The sequence below is a fragment of the Rhinatrema bivittatum genome, chromosome 2 (genome assembly GCF_901001135.1).
Source record: "Rhinatrema bivittatum chromosome 2, aRhiBiv1.1, whole genome shotgun sequence".
Lineage (NCBI taxonomy): Eukaryota > Metazoa > Chordata > Amphibia > Gymnophiona > Rhinatrematidae > Rhinatrema > Rhinatrema bivittatum.
In genome coordinates this window covers 72,789,755-72,810,317 of record NC_042616.1, presented here as the reverse complement: position 1 = coordinate 72,810,317, position 20,563 = coordinate 72,789,755, and the positions used below count along the sequence as shown (strand labels likewise).

Here is a 20,563-nt window from a genome sequence, read left to right as displayed (position 1 = left end):
GTGAGACAGGTAACAGTGGTGGGGCTGCTTGGCAATAGTGATCATAATATGATCAAATTTAAATTAATGACTGAAAGGGGAACAGTATGTAAATCTATGGCTCTAGCACTAAACTTTCAAAAGGGAAAATTTGAGAAAATGAGAAAAGTAGTTAGAAAAAACAGGCGTGGGCCTTGTTTAAAAGTAGCATCCTAGAAGCACAGACCAGGTGTATTCCATGCATTAAGAAAAATGGAAGGAAGGCAAACTGATTACCAGCATGGAAATGTTCCCAAATTTAGCTTAGCCGGTTCAGCACTGAGAAGCCTCCAGAAGATCTAACCTCACTGAAGGGCCTGTCCCTTAATCTAAAAAAATACCCACCTCTACCCTGACTCCCAATCGCTCGGTCATTTTTGATGCAGGCTTGTCTTCGTCTGTTAAAGAAAGTTTCAGACTTTAAAATGTGTAAGACTGAATGCACATCACTATTATATACAGGGAGGACAATAATGAAAGCCATTTCTGGGGGTAAAGCGCTCTTTTATCCACAGAAATAGGCTGTTTGATTACTGTCCATCCTCTACACAAGTAAAGGTAGGAGCATATAACAAGGCATATTTCTGGTTTGGAGTTCGGACAGGGGGAAAACTATAGCCAGAAAGCAAAGTGTTAGGTCCCTTTAAGGGCTGCAGCTGGAGAGCTAAGCCAGCTCAGGATTATGATGTCTGATTATGACATCACCATAGTAGAGGTTTGAAACCAGGCAACTCCTTTCTTTCTTGCTCTTTGCAACAGACGTCCTCTGTTGCTCCTAGGCTGTGATCCCTGTGCTTTGGTGTCGTGCCTCCAGTGTCTCCTGTGTCATCGTCCCTCCAGCATCTCCTGGGTCTTCATGCCTCCAGCGTCTCTTGGGTCTTCATGCCTCCAGCGTCTCCTGTGTCTTCATGCCTCCAGCGTCTCTTGGGTCTTCATGCCTCTAGCGTCTCTTGGGTCTTCATGCCTCCAGCGTCTCCTGTGTCTTCATGCCTCCAGCGTCTCTTGGGTCTTCATGCCTCCAGCGTCTCCTGTGTCTTCATGCCTCCAGTGTCTCCTGTGTCATCATCCCTCCAGCGTCTCCTGTGTCTTCATGCCTCCAGCGTCTCTTGGGTCTTCATGCCTGCAACGTCTCCATGTTCCTGTGACCATCACTTCGTCTCTTCACTATCTGCCACAGACCTTCTGCCTGGACTACGCTGTCTCTTCAAGAGATTGGTTCCTATCTTGCTGGGTGAACGCTCTATATCTTCCTTCTCTTTCCTCTCTGCCCACCTGCCTTTGCTGTTCTTTGCTTTTCATTCCCTTTCTCTGTCTTGTTTATGCTTCCCCTTTTCCTTTCCCTTACTTCTCCTTTTAGCAAAACAGTTTTAGTGGTTAATATTATTTCCCTCCCATGTAAAATTCCCTTTTATTACCATTAGAGGGTCCCTGAGGGAGAGATAGAGCTGTGGGTTAATAGGGACAGACAGGGAGAGTTTGTAAAGCTAAAGAAGCCCAGCCAGTTGTACAGTCTGAGCTGATCCTATCAGCACCCTCAGAGCCGACTGAGACAGGTGCAGCATTCAGCTCTGCAAAAACATTCACTTAAAAACCAGTTGGAGTTACTGTGAAATTCCTTTTCTTCTTCCCCTGCTTGTAATACAGTCTTCATAACAAGCTCTGTTTATTAGCACTGTGGATCCTAGGTAAGTGAGTTTTTCAGTGATTCTGGTATTTTTTGGATGTGCCTTCTTTATTTGTCTGGATACTGTGAAACCCCAGGTTTAGGGAGTCCCAATGTCCTCAGAAAGCCCTCATGAAGGAGCATGTGGTAGGGTACTTGGGAAACCCAGTTGGTGGGTGGGAGGTTGTCAGGAGAGAGGCACAAGTGCAGGAGCAGGCAAGGCCTCTGCAGTGCTTGCTAGGATCTTCAAGGTCCAAGCAAGTGAGCAAGGGTTTAACCTCCGAGTGTCAGGTGAAGCAGCTTTTGCTTTACTTCTGCTAAGAATGTTTTATTCCAGGGAGGTAAAGGAAGAGATGTGATGTGTGCTCTTCATTCCTGCCATGAATATTTCATTCTGTGTGGCAGGGGCAGAGCCAGAAGCAGCACAGCTCTTGCTCTGTTTTCCCTGTGAGCATTTAAGTGAAGGCTAAGCAATCTTGTATTGCTTAGCAGATAATAACGGGGGTTAGCGAGCGGTAGGATAGGATTAAATTATAAGTTAGGAGGGAAAGGGGAGGGGGAGAAAGTAAAGCTAAGGGGCCAATGAAAAGGAAGTATTTTGAATTGAGGAGCTGGGATTGGTTGGGGTAATAGTTAGTTATGGCAGAGAGCCCTTTCGCGCCTCAGTTGGGTGCGAGAGGGCTGAGGGAGCAGGCTGGAATAAATTCCCTCCTCCCTCCCTTACGGAAGAATCATTGGATGTTATTCAATGTGTGTTGTCTTTATTGATTGTCACAGTGGCGGGTAACCCCAGCCCAATATGGTTGATTTTGTTATGTGTTGTTAAAAGGCATTGGGGGGGGGGGGAGGTATCTCGTGTAGCGTGGGGCTGCTACATGAGGTGGCCAATGAACAAGAGGGGGGCCGAAGCTCAGAGGCCGGGGTACTTACCCACGCTGGTGCGAGGCGGGGTAAGGAAATGGACTCTATGGGTGTAGCTCTACCACTGGGTCGAGGTGGGGAGCAAGTTGTTAAGAAGGGGATAAAAGGGGGGGGGTTGTATATGTTGAATAGTGTATTAAGTGTTAGGGGCTCGGGTCATGTTATAATAAACTGCGGCCTTTATTTAACCAAAACAAACATTGTGTGGGATTATAAAGGGGGAGGGGAAGCAATTGAAAGCGAGTCTTGCCTCTCTCAGTTTTTCTTGGGGTGGGAGGCTGCAAGAAGGAGCCAAGGATGAGGCAGGAGCTCTCGTGCCACTCTCCAGTCCTTATGGATATTTCATTCAAGGACAAGGTGGGGAGATGAACCCAAGCTGTGGCAGCAGATCCTGCTCGCTCCTGCCGTGAATATTTGATTATGGGGGGGGGGGGGGGGGTGAGTCAGAGACACGGAGCAAAAGCTCCCTCCATGAACCTCTGGTTTGGGGCTCTGGCAGTGGCTGCCTGGGACTGAGCTGTGGGTCTCATCTGGGTCTGGATGTTTCCCAGCCTTGACCTAAATAATCAAAGTATGCAAGGTCTGGCCAATCCCATGTGAATTTTAACCTGAGGTGATAAGGAATGCAAAAGTACACATCTAGATTTGCTTTGTTTATTGCCCCCTCAAAAATACCCCTGCCTGCTTTTTGTGAGGGCACGGTGTTAAAGGAAAGCTCTGCATATAGTTTTCCCCCTGTCCGAACTCCAAACCAGAAATATTTACAAAACTACACGGGAAAAAGCCCACGCCTTGTTCTATGCTCCTACTTTTACTTGTGTAGAGGATGGACAGTAATCAAACAGCACATTTCTGTGGATAAAAGAGCACTTTACCCCCAGAAATGGCTTTCATTATTGTCCTCCCTGTATATAATGGTGATGTGCGTTCAGCCTTGCACATTTTAAAGTCTGAACCTTTCTTTAACAGACGAAGACAAGCCTGCATCAAAAATGACCGAGCGATTGGGAGTCAGGATAGAGGTGGGTATGTTTTTTAGATTAAGGGACAGGCCCTTCAGCGAGGTTAGATCCTCTGGAACTGCTCAGGCTAAGTTTTCAGGAGGCTCCTCAGTGCTGAACTGGCTAAGCTAAATTCCCTGTACGTACCCGGATCAGTCCAGACTCCTGGGTTTTGCCCCCCCTCTAGCAGTTGGAGACAGAAGTTTATCAAACAAATCTATGCCTTATCTAGGCTGGTGCCACCTACAGTCTGGCAGTATTCCTCTGTCTCCTAGCAGGTGGAGGAGGTGCAGAACCTACAGTCTGTGCTGAGGCCTAGTTTTTCAGTTCTAGATAGTATTGTTAGCTGGGTAAAAAGAAGGATAAAGTTAGAATAAGGTATAGGAGCGCAGTGGTTTGCCTGCAGGTCCAGTCTCCCTCCTCCCAGGGGGGTTGTGAGGTCCGGAGGGGACCATCCCCCCTGGTTTCCGAGGCCGCTGAGGTGTGGGGTGCTTTGCCCTCCTGCCAGCGTGAATTCGTGACTGGGGGTGATACCGGGGAGCCCGGCTCACTCCCCCCAGTAGGTCCAGGACCCGGAGACTATTGGGCGAGTATATTTAAAAAAAAAAAAAAGTTAACATTTTTTTGTGTGTGTTCTGTCGGGGCTTCATTCTCCTTCCCTTCCGGTCGCATTTGGGTGCTTGCGCGCCATTTTCGCCACCTTCCGAGCGATTTTCGGGGCTGTTTTTTGCTGCAGCATGCCGCATCGGGCCGCTTGTAGGGCCTGCGGCACCGCGCGGGCGCAACTGTCCTGGGACAATTTGTGTTCCGATTGCCTCTCCGGAGGCAAGGGAGTCTCTGCGGCCACGGGCAGGGACCTGGTGAGGGTCCAAACAGTGACCGGAGCATTTGGGAACTTACATTCTTCAGGTGCCGACCCGTTCCCGTGGGAACGCCCCAAGGCGCCAGCGGCACGGGGGGAGGACGACCCTCAACCGCGATTGTCACCACAACGCAGAGTCCCTAAGGGGGACAAACCTGCGAGACCCAGCTGTGCTGCCAATCCAGAGGTCCCTGAGGGGCATCAGACAGATTTGTCTTCAGACTCTTCTTTTTCGTCTGATTTCGTGTTGCTTATGCATAAAGCCTTCAAGGCACGCAAAGATTGCCATTTAAATACAGTCTCGAGCGGTATGTGATCCAAACTGTGCGTGCGGCAAACGCAGGTGTGCACCCGGCACTAATGCACCTCTTTCTACCGCACCTTACTGTATTGGCCTGTTTGTGATAACCAAGATCAATGCCTGTAGCTCAGATGGAAAGTAGGACATCAGGAAATGCTCACATATCTCCTTTCTTTCTCTTTCCGGTTCCGCTCATCCTGCAAACTTCAGCACCGGTGCAACTATTCCCACCCCTCTTTCCACTGCTCCCTCTGCTCTCCCCTACCCCAAGCCTCTCCCTCTCTATCTTCCCTCCACCCTCTCCCATCAATCTCCCTGCCTTATCTCCTGTTCTCCCCTTCCATCTTTTTCTCCTTTGCTCCTTCCTGTTATTGTATCAACTCCTCCCACCCTCCTTCCAATGCTCTTCTGCTCTCACTCCTCTCCCCTAGCCCATGCCTCCCTTCTCTATATCTTCCTTCTCCTTCCTCTCTGCCCAACTGCCTTTGCTGTTCTCTACTTTTCCTCCCCTTTCTCTGTCTTGTTTATGCTTCCCCTTTCCCCTTTTCCTTTCCCTTACTTCTCCTTGACATCCCGTGTGTATTTGGTCTGATTGCAGTGCATGCGCTTCGAAGAAAAAAAAACGGTAAGGAGACTTTGCAAACATCGCTTTGTGCCCTATAATACTTTTAAAGGTCCTTGGTCAGCGGATTTGGCCGGCTGAATTCGGAATTTAGCTGGACAAACCGCAAAGTGTTAAAATTGTGGGCCAATGAATGGCTAACTTACCTGGATAAAACGGGATGACTGGGTGTGGGGCTTATGTTTAGCTGGGCTGCATATAGTTTTCCCCCTGTCCGAACTCCAAACCAGAAATATACCTTGTTATATGCTCCTACCTTTACTTGTGTAGAGGATGGACAGTAATCAAATAGCCTATTTCTGTGGATAAAAGAGCACTTTATCCCCAGAAATGGCTTTCATTATTGTCTTCCCTGTATATAATGGTGATGTGCATTCAGCCTTACACAATTTAAAGTTTGAACCTTTCTTTAACAGACGAAGACAAGCCTGCATCAAAAATGACCGAGCGATTGGGAGTCAGGGTAGAGGTGGGTATTTTTTTTAGATTAAGGGACAGGCCCTTCAGTGAGGTTAGATCCTCTGGAGCTGCTCAGGGTAAGTATTCAGGAGGCTTCTCAGTGCTGAACCGGCTAAGCTAAATTTGGGAATATTTCCAGCCGCCAAGCTGTGATTGAAAATTTATCCAGTAAACGGAATCAACTCTTGTGGTCACTTAGCAGCTCTTCTGAAAACTTACCCCTTACTTTGAATACAGAAATGGGCACAATTAACTTTGTGATAAACAATATCAATGCCTGTACCTCAGATGGAAAGTAGGACATCAGGAAATGCTCACATATCTCCTTTCTTTCTCTTTCCGGTTCCGCTCGTCCTGCAAACTTCAGCACCGGTGCAGCTACTCCCATCCCTCTTTCCACTGCTCCCTCTGCTCTCTCTCCTCTCTTCTACCCCATGCCTCCCCCTCTGCATCTCCCCTCCTCCCTCTCCCATCAATCTCCCGGCCTTATCTCCTGTTCCCCCCTTTCATCTTTTACTCCTTTGCTCCTTCCTGTTATTGTATCAACTCCTCCCACCCTCCTTCCAATGCTCTCCCTGCTCTCCCTCCTCTCCCCTAGCCCATGCCTCCCTTCTCTATATCTCCCTCCTCCTTCCTCTCTGCCCACCTGCCTTTGCTGTTCTCTACTTTTCCTCCCCTTTCTCTGTCTTGTTTATGCTTCCCCTTTTCCTTTCCCTTACTTCTCCTTGACATCCCATGTGTGTTTGGTCTGATTGCAGTGCATGCGCTTCGAAGAAAAAAAACCGGTAAGGAGACTTTGAAAACATCGCTTCGTGCCCTGTAATACTTTTAAAGGTGCTTGGTCAGCGGATTTGTCCGGCTGAGTTTGGAATTTAGCTGGACAAACCGCAAAGTGTTAAAATTGTGGGCCAATGAATGGCTAACTTACCTGAATAAAAAGAGATGACCGGGTGTGGGGCTTATGTTTAGCTGGGTAGCAGCCCTGAAGTGAGATAGATAAACTTACTCCACTGTCTTTGGGTCTATCCAGCGGGAACCCGTACCTGGGTAAGTCTAGCTAACTTCCTGCTCTCAGCACCGCTGAATGGACCTATTAGTTTATAAATATAAATGAAGAAATATTTTGTTGGTATTCAGGGATTTCACAGTGCTAATCAGTGATTTCTCAGAGACGAGGAGTCCCTAGAGCACAGGGAACTGTCTGCCCTCTATAGTTACTCCAGTGAGCCATAGCAAATGGTTTAGTCCACTCACTACCCTAAACTAGGTCCTCCTCTGGGAGGTGCTTAGACCTTAGAAAAGGGACCCAGAAAAGACAAAACAATAAATATAACAATTGAGGAATCACTAAATAGCAGTCAAATGTTTATTTATTAGCACAATCTGTGGTCAGAAGACCTCCTCACTGATTCAGATGCTGGTTGGTTACTCCAGCTCTACCTGACACAAAAACCTGAAAGAACTGTGTGAGACTTGGTGCAGGACCCTGCTGATACTCAGTACTAACTCACCTGTCACTAATCCTTCACAGAAACAGTGCTAATAAATGAATGTTTTAATATATAAGAAAAGGATTTACAGTTAACTCAAAAGGCTTGGAAAACTGCAAACAGCAAAGAGGAAAAAAGGAAAGGAGCAGTAACTACTGGTACTTAACAGTTTGTCTGCAGAGTGAAATGCTGCTTCCTTCCCAGTCAGATAGGAGGGTCCTGTGCAACCTTTTCCTGTCACCCCACAGCTGTACTTCCCAGCTGAAACAGGTCTCTCTCTCTCTTTCTGCTAATTCCAACTCTCATTCTCTCAGCCCGTTCTATCACTCTTACAGATCCTCAGCAGCAGTGCAATGTCTGCTGAAACGAGCATCTCTTTCTCAGTGTTACAGTCTCTCTCTCTCAGAACTTAGCAGCAGGGTGAAGACATCGGTCCTGGGATTCATCCCCTCAGCTCCAGCTCCTGGTGCCAGTGGAACACTGCCCTCTTATACTGCTGCCCGGCTGAAGATCATCTGAATAAAAAAACCTTCTCTCAATATACCAGGCAAATAACAAGTAAAACTCCTGCTCATCACCAACAATAATTTTCCAAGTGCGTGGCTCGACTTTTGTGCTGTACCAGAGAGACATTTGAAATTCTGCTGACTCTGCCCCTCCAGCTCTGCCTCAGCCCGATCCCTGAAACACCTCTGCTCGCTGGCTATAAAAGACTAAGGGTTAGAGCAGTGGGAAGCCAGGGTTTAAATACCACTGTCACCACTCCTTGTGGCCTCAGGGTCAGATTGTGAGCCCACTATGAATAGAGAAATAACTACAGTACCTGAATGTCATCCACTTTGAAGTGCTGAAAGTTGGAATATAAATAAAATTAAATTAAAAAAAAACAACTCAGGCTCCTGATTGATTTACCCCATGTAACCTCTACAGTACCGGGGGGCAGGGTTAGGTCGGCCATAATAAATGTAGATAGTTGGGTGGCTGATGAACGGAAGGACTGCCTGGTAACCTGCCTGCCTAGTGCGACGGTGGCAACCTCACACGTCACCCGGTGCTGCCTTGGATCAGAAAAGTCTCACGGTTGGAGAACATCATCTTGGTGTAGCAGGAAGTGATGATCCTGTAGCAAGGACCTGCTCTCCAGGTGATGCATTGTCCTCTTGCACTGAGTACAAGACTCCTAGGGCTACTGCCCAGGAGGGAAGGGTTAGGTCGGCCATCATAAATGTAGCTAGCTGGGTGGCTGGTGGACATGAGGACTGCCTGGTAACTTGCCTGCCTGGTGCGAAGGCGGCAGACCTCACGCGTCACCCAGATAGGATTATAGACAGTGCTAGGAAGGAGCTGGCTGCCGAGGTACATATGGGCACCAACGACATAGGAAAATGTGGGAGAGAAGGTCTGGAAGCCAAATTTAGGATTTCAGGTAGAAAGCTGAAATCTGGAGCCTCCAGGGTGGCATTCTCTGAAATGTTGCCCATTCCAGGTGCAGGTCCTCAGAGGCAGGCAAAGCTCTCGGGTCTCAATTCATGGATGAGACGATGATGCAGGGAGCAGGGATTCAGTTTTGTAAGAAACTGGGAAACCAGAATGAAATCAGGCTGCTGGCACTAACTTTTAAAAAGGAGATAGAGCAGCTTTTAAACGGTTCGGAGGAATGTATCTTTGAAGGATACTAATGAAATAGGAGAGCTATGGCATCCCAACAGAGAGGTTCCAATAAATGCAAACGTAGTCCATGTGCCTGTAAGTAAAGAATCCAAATTATCCCTATCATCTGAAAGCAGGTTGTTAATACAAATAAAAAACACACTTTGAAATGTCTGTATGCCATTGCCAGAAATCTAAGAAGTAAGATGGGAGAGTCAGAGTGTATAGCGGTGAATGATGAGATAGACATAATTGGCATCACAGAGACTTGGTAGAAGGAGGATAACTAACGGGACAGTGCTATATCAGGATACAAATTATATCACAAAGATAGGATCAACTTGGAGGGTGTGGCACTTTATATCCAGGAGGCTATAGAGTCCAACAGTATAAAGATCATACAAGAGACTAAATACTCATTAGAATCTATATGGGTTGAAATCGCATGTGTGTTGGGTATGAGTACGGTGATAGGAGTAAACTACCATCCACCTGGCCAAAATGGTCAGATGATGAAATGCTAAGAGAAATCAGGGAAGCTAATAAATTTGGCAGTGCAGTAATAGGAGATTTCAATTACCCCAATATTGACTGGGTAAATGTAACATCAGGACTTGCTAGAGACAAAGTTCCTGGATGGAATAAACTACTGCTTCATGGAGCAATTGGTTCAGGAACCAACGATAGAGGGAGCAATTTTAGATTTAATTCTTGGTAGAACGCAAGATTTGGTGAGAGAGGTAATAGTGGTAGTGGTGGAGCCACTTGGCAATGGTGATCATAACGTGATAACATTGAACTAATGACTGGAAGGGGTCAGTATGTAAATCTACAGCTCTAACACTAAATTTTCAAAAGGGAAACTTTGATAAAATGAGCGAAATAGAAAAAAACTGAAAGGTGCAGCTGCAGAGGTTAAAAGTGTACAACAGGTGTAGACATTGTTTAAAAATAGAATCTTATGGTGGCCCCAATTTCTCTGCTTGAAATTCAGGCAGCTATCAAGTTGTTACCGGAGGGTAAATGTCCTGGCCCTGATGGGTTCCCTACTGGTGGTGGGGGGCATTCCCTGGGCACTATGGCTGATGCTACGATCACTCTCATTCATAAAAAAAAGTCACCCCTAGTATGCCTCACTGGCGCTCACAAATACAGGCTATTGCTGATCTGGAACAGCTACGATACAGTCTTAAGGGTAAGCATGCTAAATTTACCAGTACTTGGGGGCCATATCTTGATTATTTGAATGATACTTAAGCTAATTTGTGGTGCCACTTAGGGTTATTTTTTTATTTCCACTTCTATTGTCCCTCAATCGTTTGCTCCCCTATGTACTATCTTTTGCCATGTACCTCACTGCAATATGAGTTATTGCTTCTATGTACTTTTCTCTGTTTGTTTGGAAAAATATAAATAGTTATAACAATACAATCTTAGATGCGCAGTCCAGATGTCTTCCATGCATTAAAAAAGGTGGAAGGAAGGCAAAACGATTACCAGCAAGGTTAAAAGGTGAGCTGAAAGAGGCTATTTTAGCCAAAAAAAATCCTTCAAAAATTGGAAGAAGGATCCATCTGAAGAAAATAGGAAAAAGCATAAGCATTGTCAAGTTAAGTGTAAAACACTGATAAGGCAGGCTAAGAGAGAATTTGAAATGATGTTGGCCGTAGAGGCAAAAAGTCATAATAAAAAGTTTTTAAAATACATCCGAAGCAAGAAACCTATAAGGGAGTCGGTTGGATGACTGAGGGGTTAAAGGGGCTCTTAGGGAAGTTTAGGCCATTGCAGAAAGACTAAATGAATTCTTTGCTTCTGTGTTTACCAATGATGATGCTGGGGAGATACCAGTTCCAGAGATGGTTTTCAAGGGTGATGAGTCAGATGAACTGAACCAAATCACGGTGAACCTAGAAGATGAAGTAGGCCTGATTGACAAACTGAAGAGTAGTAAATCACCTGGACTGGATGGTATACACCCTAGAGTTCTGAAGGAACTAAAAAATGAAATTTCAAATCTATTAGGTAAATTTTGTAACCTATCATTAAAATCATCCATTGTACCTGAAGACTGGAGGGTGGCTAATGTAACCCCAATATTTAAAAAGGGTTCCAGGGGCGATCCAGGAAACTATAGACCAGTGAGCCTGACTTCAGTGCCAGGAAAAATAGTGGAAAGTGTTCTAAAGATCAAAATCACAGAACATATAGAAAGACATGGTTTAATGGAACAAAGTCAGCATGGCTTTACCTAAGGGAAGTCTTGCCTCACAAATCATATTTTTGAAGGGGTTAATAAACATGTGGATAAAGGTGAACCAGTAGATGTAGTGTATTTGGATTTTCAGAAGGCATTTGACGAAGTCCCTCATGAAAGGCTTCTAAGAAAACTAAAAAGTTATGAGACAGGAGGCGATGTCCTTTTGTGGATTACAAACTGGTTAAAAGACAGGAAACAAAGCGTAGGATTAAATGGCTAATTTTCTCAGTGGAAAAGGGTAAACAACTGGACAGCCCGGGACGGGTTCCCATCAGTCCTGTCCTGGTTTCAGCGAATGGCCTCGTTTCTCCAACTTGAACGTTTAGACTTTGTACTGGGCAAGCGGAAGTCGGATAAACTGTACTGGGCCTGCTGGCAGGCTTGTGTTCTTCTGATGCCGACAGCTGTTCAAGAAGGGCTGCGGGCAAGTGGCTATGAGCTTGAATGGTGCAACCCAGGGTCTCAGTAGAGTGAGGGGGCTTAGGGGGTGGAGGGGGGAAGGGGAGGGAAGGGTAGTGTGTGGTGGTGTGAATGGCGTGTGGTGTGCATGAGGCAAAGTGAGGTGCAAATGTTAGTAGTATGAGGGGAACTGGTATGGGGAGAAAACAGGAAAAACAGATAGGCTGTAGTTATGAGGGAGGTCTCTGTTGTTGTTAGTTTGTTTAAACAACTTGTGTTGTATTGGATGTTTAGTATATTGGTTGTATCTACTGAGTGTGGGATTCACTGCCTATTCATGTATCCTCCCAATAAAAATTATTTTGAAAAAAAAAAAGGAAAAGGGTAAACAGTGGAGTGCCTCAGGGATCTGTACTTGGACCTGTGCTTTTCAATATATTTATAAATGATCTGGAAATGAATATGATGAGTGAGGTTATCAAATCTGCAGATGATACAAAATTATTCAGAGTAGTTAAATCACAAATGGATTGTGATACATTGCAGGAGGACCTTGCGATTCTGGAAGATTGGGCATCCAAATGGAAGATGAAATTTAAAGGGAAATAAACATTCCTGTAGTTACAGATGTTAGGTTCCATATTCGGAGTTACCACGCAGGAAAAAGATCTAGGCATCATAGTGGGTAATATATTGAAATCATCAGCTCAGTGTGCTGCGGCAGTCAAAAAAGCAAACAGAATATTAGGAATTATTAGGAGTGAATAAAACAGAACGTCAGAATGCATCTATATCACTCCATGGTGAGACCGCACCTTGAGTACTGTGTACAACTCTGGTCGCCGCACCCCAAAAAAGGTATAGTTGCCATGGAGAAGGTACAGAGAAGGGTGATCAAAATGAAAAAGGGGATGGAACAGCTCCCCTATGAGGAAAGGCTGAAGAGGTTAGGGCTATTCAGCTTGGAGTAGAGACAGCTGAGGGGGGATATGATAGAGGTCTTTAAAATCATGAGAGATCTTGAACGAGTAGATGTGAATCGGTTATTTACACTTTCGTTTAATAGAAGGACTAGGGGGCATACCATGAAGTTAGCAAGTAGCACATTAAGACTAATCAGAGAAAGTTCTTTTTCACTCAGCTTAAGCTCTGGAATTTGTTGCCAGAGGATGTGGTTAGTGCAGTTAGTGTAGCTGGGTTTAAAAAAGGTTTGGATAAGTCTATTAACTGCTATTAATCAAGCTGACTTAGGGAATAGCCTGTCTAATCCTAGCATCAGTAGCATGGGGTCTACTTAGTGTTTGGGTACTGTGGGAAACAGGAATGCTGGGTTTGGTCACTGTTGGAAACAGGATGCTGGGCTTGATTGACTCTTGGTCTGATCTAGTATGACAATTTCTTATGTTCTTAGTGATGACATGGACCCATGGGACAGTGATTCCTAAAGGTACAAACCAGTTTCTACTACTAATTATCATTCCCATAGTGCTACTAGAAGTACATAGCACTCTACCAAAACATATAAGAGACAGTCCCTACTCAGTAGAGCTTACAATATAATCAAGACAAAGATACAGGGCAAAAGAGACATTAGGCATTTCATTTCATCTTTTAAGGAAATAGGTTCCTGTTAGTACCCCAGATCAGTCCAGACGAGAGGGTTTATGCATCCCTACCAGCAGATGGAGGCAGAGAACAAAACTTTGAGGCACTGCTACATAACTGAGAGGGCCACCTGCAGTCCTTCAGTATTGACCTGTATTTCTCTGTCTCCAGCAGATGGTAGAGGTGTAAACCTGCAGTCTGGAATTGTTTAAAAAAAAAAAAAAAAGATAAGAAGAGAGTTTGGCTCCCCGAGGTGTTAGGTTCCTTCCTGGGCTATCCCTCGGTTGGAGCAGGGCGAGCGGGGACTTGGTAATCCCTGTCCAGACTCAGCCCTTCTTGACAGGGGAAGTAGATAGCCAGGGGTCTTGGGTCTTTGCCGTGGCTGCAGTTTGAGGCAAGCTCGCCTTGATGCGGCCTCATTTTGCAGCGATGTTTTCTTCCGGGGCCGCGCATTCAGGAAGGAGGAGGAGCACCTGCACGTTTAAACGCGACTTTTTTCTTCGGGCCGTGGTGACGTGAGCTCCGCCACGGCTCTGCCGATCTGCCTGCTAGGTGTCGCTGCTCAGCCGCTCGTGGGATGAGGTCCACCGGCGGCCGCACGAGCCTCCCTGCGCCCATGGGTATTGGCTCCCCTCGGGATACCACTGCTCGCGGCGCCCCCTAATACTCGGGGCCTTAGGCCCAGGCCTGGTTCGCCTAGTGCTTCCACCGGCCCTGGGAGGGGCGGGTACAAGGTACAAAGGGAAAAGGGCTTGAGGGGTAGAAAGCATATAGGGCGAGGGGGTGAGAACATTTGCAGGGAGTCAGAAGAGGGGGGGGATCTGAAGGGAGGGAGTTGAGAAGAGGGAAAAGCCTTGGAAGAGGGGTGAGAAAGCGTAAAAGCCTTTTATGGAGGGTTAAAAAGGAGGAAAAGCTTTTGAAGAGCGAGAGGGAGCGAGTGAGATGGAAAGACCTAAGGGGACTGGGGAGGAGCTGAAAGGCAGTGGAAGGAGCGTTACTCTCTTCATTTCTCACTTAGACCGCCAGCCTTCCATCTCCCTCTGTCACCCCCCTCTCCAGCCCCTTCATTTCCCCCTTTGATTTCACTTCTCTCTCAAGCTCTTATTCCTCCCATCTTCACCCTCTCTGCTCATCCTCTCCCAGCCCTCTGACCTCTCTCACCGGCCCCAGTTCCTTCCCTGTCATTCACCTCTCCCGGCATGGCCAAGCCCCTTTATTGTCTCTCTGATCTCCCACCTACATTCCCATTCCCCCTTTTTACCTCCTCACTAGCCCCATTTCCAAATTCACCCCCTTCACAGTCCCCTCTCTTCTGTTTTGGTATTTTGCAGAGTGCAGGAAGGATTGCCTTTCTATTTCTCATCCTCCAGTATTGCACTGCTTATAGAATCTGGCTTCACGTTTTGTCCGCATGTTTCTGTTTCTGATTTGTGGTCCCTTGCTCTGTATTAGGCGAGGGTCTGTCCATGTTCTGTACGTGTGACCGAGGGGAGGAATTCTGCTTGCGTGTCGTTCCTGTGTGGGGATCTGTAGCAATTCAGCTTGTTCTGTTTCCCAATAGGAGGTGCATTGGTATTTTAGGCCTGGTGTAATATTTGTAGAGCTGCCTTTTCGTAGCTAGGGTTTTGCTGTTTGAGTCTTGGAAGTTTATAGATTCTGAGGGTCTTTTTTCACAGTTTTATGTTACTTTACAAAGTGTCAGTGGAAGGGAGTGGATGTTGCTCTTCCTGAGGTGACATTACAATTTGAATATAAATTTTGTTGACTGATAAAGTTGTAATGGGGAAATGTTCTACCTGCTTTGCGGAGGGAATTTCTGTGGTTCTGATGTGTGTTACAGAACTGGAGGTGCAGGGTTTTACTGAGATTCTGTCCCACTCTGTGTAGACTCCAGACCTCACTCCCATCTAGAACCAATGGTTGAACGATGCTATCAAATAAAGACAATGATAGGTTTATTTGAGGGGGGGGGGACTGAAACTGACTGGGGGGGTTCTTTGTGCAGAGAAAGCAAATGTTGCTTACCTGTAACAGGTGTTCTCACAGGACAGCAGGATGTTAGTCCTCACATATCGGTGACATCATAGGATGGAGCCCAATCACGGAACACTTTTGTCAAAGTTTCTAGAACTTTGACTGGCCCCTACTGGGTATGCCCAGCATGGCACTAACCCTGCAGCCAGCAGGAGTCCCCCTTCAGTCTTGTTTAAAAAGCTACAGGAAGTGCCGAAAAATTAAATAAGAAACATAACGAACCCCAAACCGCGGGGCAGCAGGCGGGTTTTGTGAGGACTAACATCCTGCTGTCCTGTGAGAATACCTGTTACAGGTAAGCAACATTTGCTTTCTCACAGGACAAGCAGGATGGTAGTCCTCGCATATGGGTGAGTACCGAGCTGAGGATGTCAGAGTATGCACCAAATGTACCCAGGTGTGCAAGGCACTGGGACTGGGGTGAATTTTGGCCGAGGGCATCCTGAACCCTACCGGGCAGGCGGAAGGGTGTTGGTACGTCAAGTTGTGAATAGGTTGCGTAGGACAGATTGGCCGAAGATGGAATCTTGTCTTCCGGCTTTGTCCAAGCAAAAGTGGGCTGTAAAGGTATGGAGAGAACTCCAGGTGGCAGCCCTGCAAATGTCAGGAAGCGGCACCGATCGTAGGTGTGCTACTGAAGTCACCATGACCCTCTCAGAGTGTGGTTTGACACGGTCTTGAAGTGGAATGCCTGCTTGCTGATAGCAAAAGGATATGCAGTCCGCTAACCCCCCAGGATTATTAGAAACTAATATTTCACCAATTATAGAATATTTAACTCTTAATATCAACCCCGACAGGCCTTCAATTCTTTTAGGAGATTTTAATCTACACATGAATGCATCTCCTCTTTCTTCTTCATGTTGTATATTAGTCGAAGCCCTGCAAGCCTTAGGTTTAGAATTGTTAACCCCATGGGCAACTCATATTCATGGACATGCTCTGGATCGAATCTTTGTTAATCCAACACTAATTAAACATGAAAAAATACACATCGGGCCTGTCCCCTGGTTATATCATTACTTAATTTGTTCTAAAGTTTCCTATATCAGGCCCACTCTAACTGAAGAAAAAAAGTTATGTACTTTTGAATATAGGAAACCCTATAATTCCGAAGTATTTCAGTCAGAATTAACTGAGTACCCATCTAAATCCCAAGCATCTCTAGATCCTACCGAGATGTGGTATAAGACAACTCAAGAAATAGCTGACAGAATAAATCCACTAAGACTCAAAGCAGTGCAACTTACTAAAAAGCAGAATCCTTGGTACAATAATGATCTAAGACAATTAAAACTTATATTACGTAGAAAAGAAAGAATCTGGAAGAAATAAAAAAACTATTTTAGCATTAACTAATTATCGTATCTTTCTTGCCCATTATCGTAAAAAAATTATTATAGCTAAGAGGATTTATTATGATAATAAGATTCAAAGGTTTGGGTCCTGAATCTTCTGCTCCAGCGGGGGTGAGTGAACCGGGCTTCCCGGTGTCACCCCCGACGCTGCTGCCTACCTCGGCCTGGTCCTCGACCCTCAGCAGCGGTCTCAACCAGGGGGGGATGGTCCTCTCAGAACCTTCCCAACCCCCCTGGGAGACTTACACCAGAGGAGAATTTTCTTCTCTTTTCTTCTTCTGAATGTCTTTTACCCTTTTTATGTATTTCTTTCTTCTTTTTTTTTTTTTTAACTATCCCTGACTAACTACGAAAACATGAACCAGGGATCCCAGAGACTGTAGGTGGACCTGCCCCATCTGCTGGAGACAGAGAAAGACTGAGGGGCTGTGGGTGGCACCTTACTATATGTAGGGAGCCCGACAGGTTTTACTCTGTCTCCATCTGCTGGTGCGGAGTCACAACCCAGGTGTCTGGACTGATCTGGGTACGTACAGGGAACAAGTAATGACTCTTCATCTGAATAAAAAAGCACTAGGAGTCGAGTGGAATCATTTAGACTAACTGTTTTATTAAAGCATGAGCTTTCGAGGACACAGTCCACACCATCAGATGCATGAAATGATGTACAGTTGATGTGTACAATATATACAGAACAGTGAGAAGACATGGGAAAAGGCAGGAAACGGTGTGGAGAGAGTGTGAATAGGATTGTAGTTTAGCCTACTGACAACTGAGGTAAGTGTGAATAGACAGAATGATCAGACAACAGTTCAGTTTATGCATATTTGTAGTGAGTCATGAATCCATTGCTTCTGTTCAGCCCTTGGGTGATGGTATTAAGATTTTTAATGAGTTCCAATTCAGCAGTTTCAGGCTGGAGTGCTCCTTTGAAGTTTTCATGTAGGAGTATGGCAACCTTAAGGTCAGATAGAGAATGTCAAGGAAGGTTGAATGTTGTCATTTCTAACCTCAGGTTTAAATCCTTTTCCCTTGTCCTTATAGATTGTCCCGTTTGTCCTATGTAGACAGAAGCGGGACTTTGCTGGCAGGTGTTGGCATATATTAGATTGGAAGAAAAGCAGGAGAATGTGTCCCGCATGTTGCTGATGATGTTGTGTCCAGTGATGGCATTGTCTGGGATAATATGTGGAAAGTGTTGGCATCTCCTTTTCTGGCAAGGTCTGGGTCCTGGGTTGGTGTCCTTGTACTATTTGCAGCGGCTGATGAGTATCTTTTGAGGTTGAGGGGCTGCTACACCAGACTAGCACGGCTATCCCTCTGAAGATTTTTCATGTAAATCAGTGGAAGAAAATTTGGCTTTCACTGCAACCTCTGCAGCAACATTTTCTCTCTCGCTGAACACAGAAGATTGGAGAGAAAAACACTCACTGTTATCTGCACTCTGCAGCAGTGACACATCATCAAGCTCGTATGCCAGTTTCTTTAGCATAAAGCTGGCTCCTGCTGTTGTAGTAGTCCAGAAGAAATCCCTCTTCAGTTTCAGGGCAGGACCTCATTTTTGGTTTTTACCTGCCGGTGCCAGTGCAAAAGTGTGCAATTTTGGACACATTTAAAGTTACTTCATCTGCTCTGCCTTTCCCTCTCCCTCACATCATTGTATATATGTCACCGAGGATGTTAAGATTACAACAAGGATTTAACATTTTTCCGTGGTATTATAATGCCCACTGGCTAGTGCCCACTGCACACACTTTGCCTTCTGCCAGGCAAACAGTGAGTGTCATCCTGTCTGCTCTGTCTGCACTATTTCTCTGTCACAGACAGGCTTCACAATACAGGCTGTTATGCTGCACTTTCTGGCCTGCCTTCACTGCTCGCTTATGCCCAGTACTACCTAGCTCCCACTGCCCACACTGTGCCCACTGGCAGTCATACAGAGAATAAATAACTAATCTGAAGTGTAGCTAAGGCTTCAATCACGAAAAAGGATAAACAGAACAGCAAGCGAAGCAACACAAATCTACAATGATGCAGAGATATTGTGATGCCATGCTGCCTCCATGGTTTGTTTTCCTGTCTTGTGTTAATGGGCTGCCACAGCAAAAATCCTTACCAAGAACTCGGAGAGAGCTCAGAGCTATGCTTTCACACAGACAATGTCTAGAGAAACAATGCAGAGCAAGGCTGTGACATGCTCATTCTTCGAGCTCAGCATCACTGTAACCTGCTCTGCGGAATTATAGGAGACTAGGAAAATGCTCCGCTGCGATACATCATAACTCTCATTGCTTGACGGTATGCCAATCCATCCCTTCTCTGCAGCCTGCCCGCTCCACAGTGTATGAACCTTTCTCCATATATTTGCAACTGTTGCTATGCCTATGATTTCCATGGGTCTTTTGACTATAATTGCTTATAGAAATCATTCTGTTTGACAGAAATGAAACAAGTAGGATTCCTTTAGTTCACGGGTCCCCTTCAGCTCATTTTGGACCCTAAGAGTTTAGAGTCAGAGTTTAAAGCTTTTAAAAAAGCTCTAAAAGCATGGCTTTTCGAACAGGCTTATATTGACTATCTTGAAAAAAAGGACTCATTGGTTTAAAGAAACATTATTTTTATCTTTGTTTTATGTTCTTTTATTAATAATTGATTAACAATTTTATTTTTTATGATATTTTACTGTACCTTTTAGATATTTCAGTTTGATTTTATGATTTTGTAACATGTAAACCGTTGTGATGTATATTATGAACGATGGTATACAAGAATTTTTAATAAATAAAATAAATAAATAAAAAAGAAACAAGTTGGCTCCACTGATTTCATTTTTATATTTTGTTTTCAATGAATGCACTTCTCTAGCTGAGATGCTTGTTCAATTAGTCCTCCTTTAGGCATGCATCAAGGGTTCGACGGTTGCTCACAGATTAAAAGAACAAATCAGTTGGTTTCATAGTGTAGTGGGTATCACATCTGCTTTACACGCAGAAAGGCCTGGGTTCAATCCCCAGTGGAGCCATTTTTAACTTGCTGCAGAAACAGGCATGAGTCTGAGTGCAAGGATTACTTAGAGACCGAAAAAGCAAGTTGAAGACCAATGGGTTCCATATATGTGCAGTGAAAACCCCACCTGTCAGGTTTTCAGGATACCCACAATCTATATGCGTGGGATAGATTTACAGGCCCTTCCTTCTATGCTTGCTACTTGATCTCATGCGAATTCATAGCAGATATCGTCTTCCCCAGAAGAAGTGTGGGAATGGTTACTGGAGACGAAATATGGAAGCTTTAGGTAAACTCCTAAGCCAACATCTTGTGTGGTAAAAAGAATTCAGCAGTGACTCTAGTAAAACAAATTTTTCATGGTAGATGGGATGGCTCTTGGAAGATCTATTTTTTGCCAAGAGTAAAAAATGTTAGAATGTGAATGGTGGCTGAGGCGATTATCCCATGAATTATTCAAACAGTATTCTAAAATAACTGGATAGGTGTTTGAAAGTGTAATAAGGAAGCCATCAGACAAAGAAATGGTTCCATGGTGTAGAGGTTATCACATTTGTTTCACACACAGAAAGTCTTGGGTTCAAGTCCCAATGGAGCCACTTTATGTTTCTAGCAGTGGATGAGCATTTTATAGATGTTCAGCCATCAGCTGTATTGGTATCAGTGAATGCTTGCATTGTTATGGGACCTTGTTAGGAACAGCTTGGGAGCAATCCTACAAAGATCTTGCAAGCACAGCTATCCAGGAGGGTTGAGTGTAATAGAAGACATTGACAATTATTGTCTTGCACTAGTCCTTTTGTCCCTGAGGTGGTCATCCCCTGTGATGGACTGCAACAGTATATCCTTGGCAGTATGGACTGGAATGACAGGGCAGAATGAATGCAAAAGTTGGTCATTTCTTTGCAGTTACTCTC

At 45.2% G+C, this 20,563-nt stretch overlaps 1 long non-coding RNA gene and 2 other non-coding genes across 6 annotated transcripts; all 3 read left to right on the top strand.

Moving 5' to 3' along the window:
- The first annotated feature begins 1,094 nt into the window (after positions 1-1,094).
- Positions 1,095-7,699, top strand: LOC115084047. 4 transcript variants are annotated; one of them, XR_003854459.1, is made up of 3 exons: positions 1,095-1,249; positions 3,572-3,624; positions 6,215-7,699. It is a non-coding gene; the product is annotated as an uncharacterized LOC115084047 (long non-coding RNA). The 4 variants fall into 4 exon arrangements; XR_003854460.1 differs by lacking the exon at positions 1,095-1,249 and adding an exon at positions 1,581-1,703; XR_003854461.1 differs by lacking the exons at positions 1,095-1,249; positions 6,215-7,699 and adding exons at positions 1,581-1,703; positions 4,977-5,113.
- Positions 7,700-19,589: 11,890 nt separating this feature from the next.
- TRNAV-UAC lies at positions 19,590-19,662 on the top strand. The gene has a single exon. It is a non-coding gene; the product is annotated as a tRNA-Val (tRNA).
- A 510-nt stretch (positions 19,663-20,172) lies between these two features.
- TRNAV-CAC lies at positions 20,173-20,245 on the top strand. Its single transcript has one exon. It is a non-coding gene; the product is annotated as a tRNA-Val (tRNA).
- Positions 20,246-20,563: the final 318 nt, after the last annotated feature.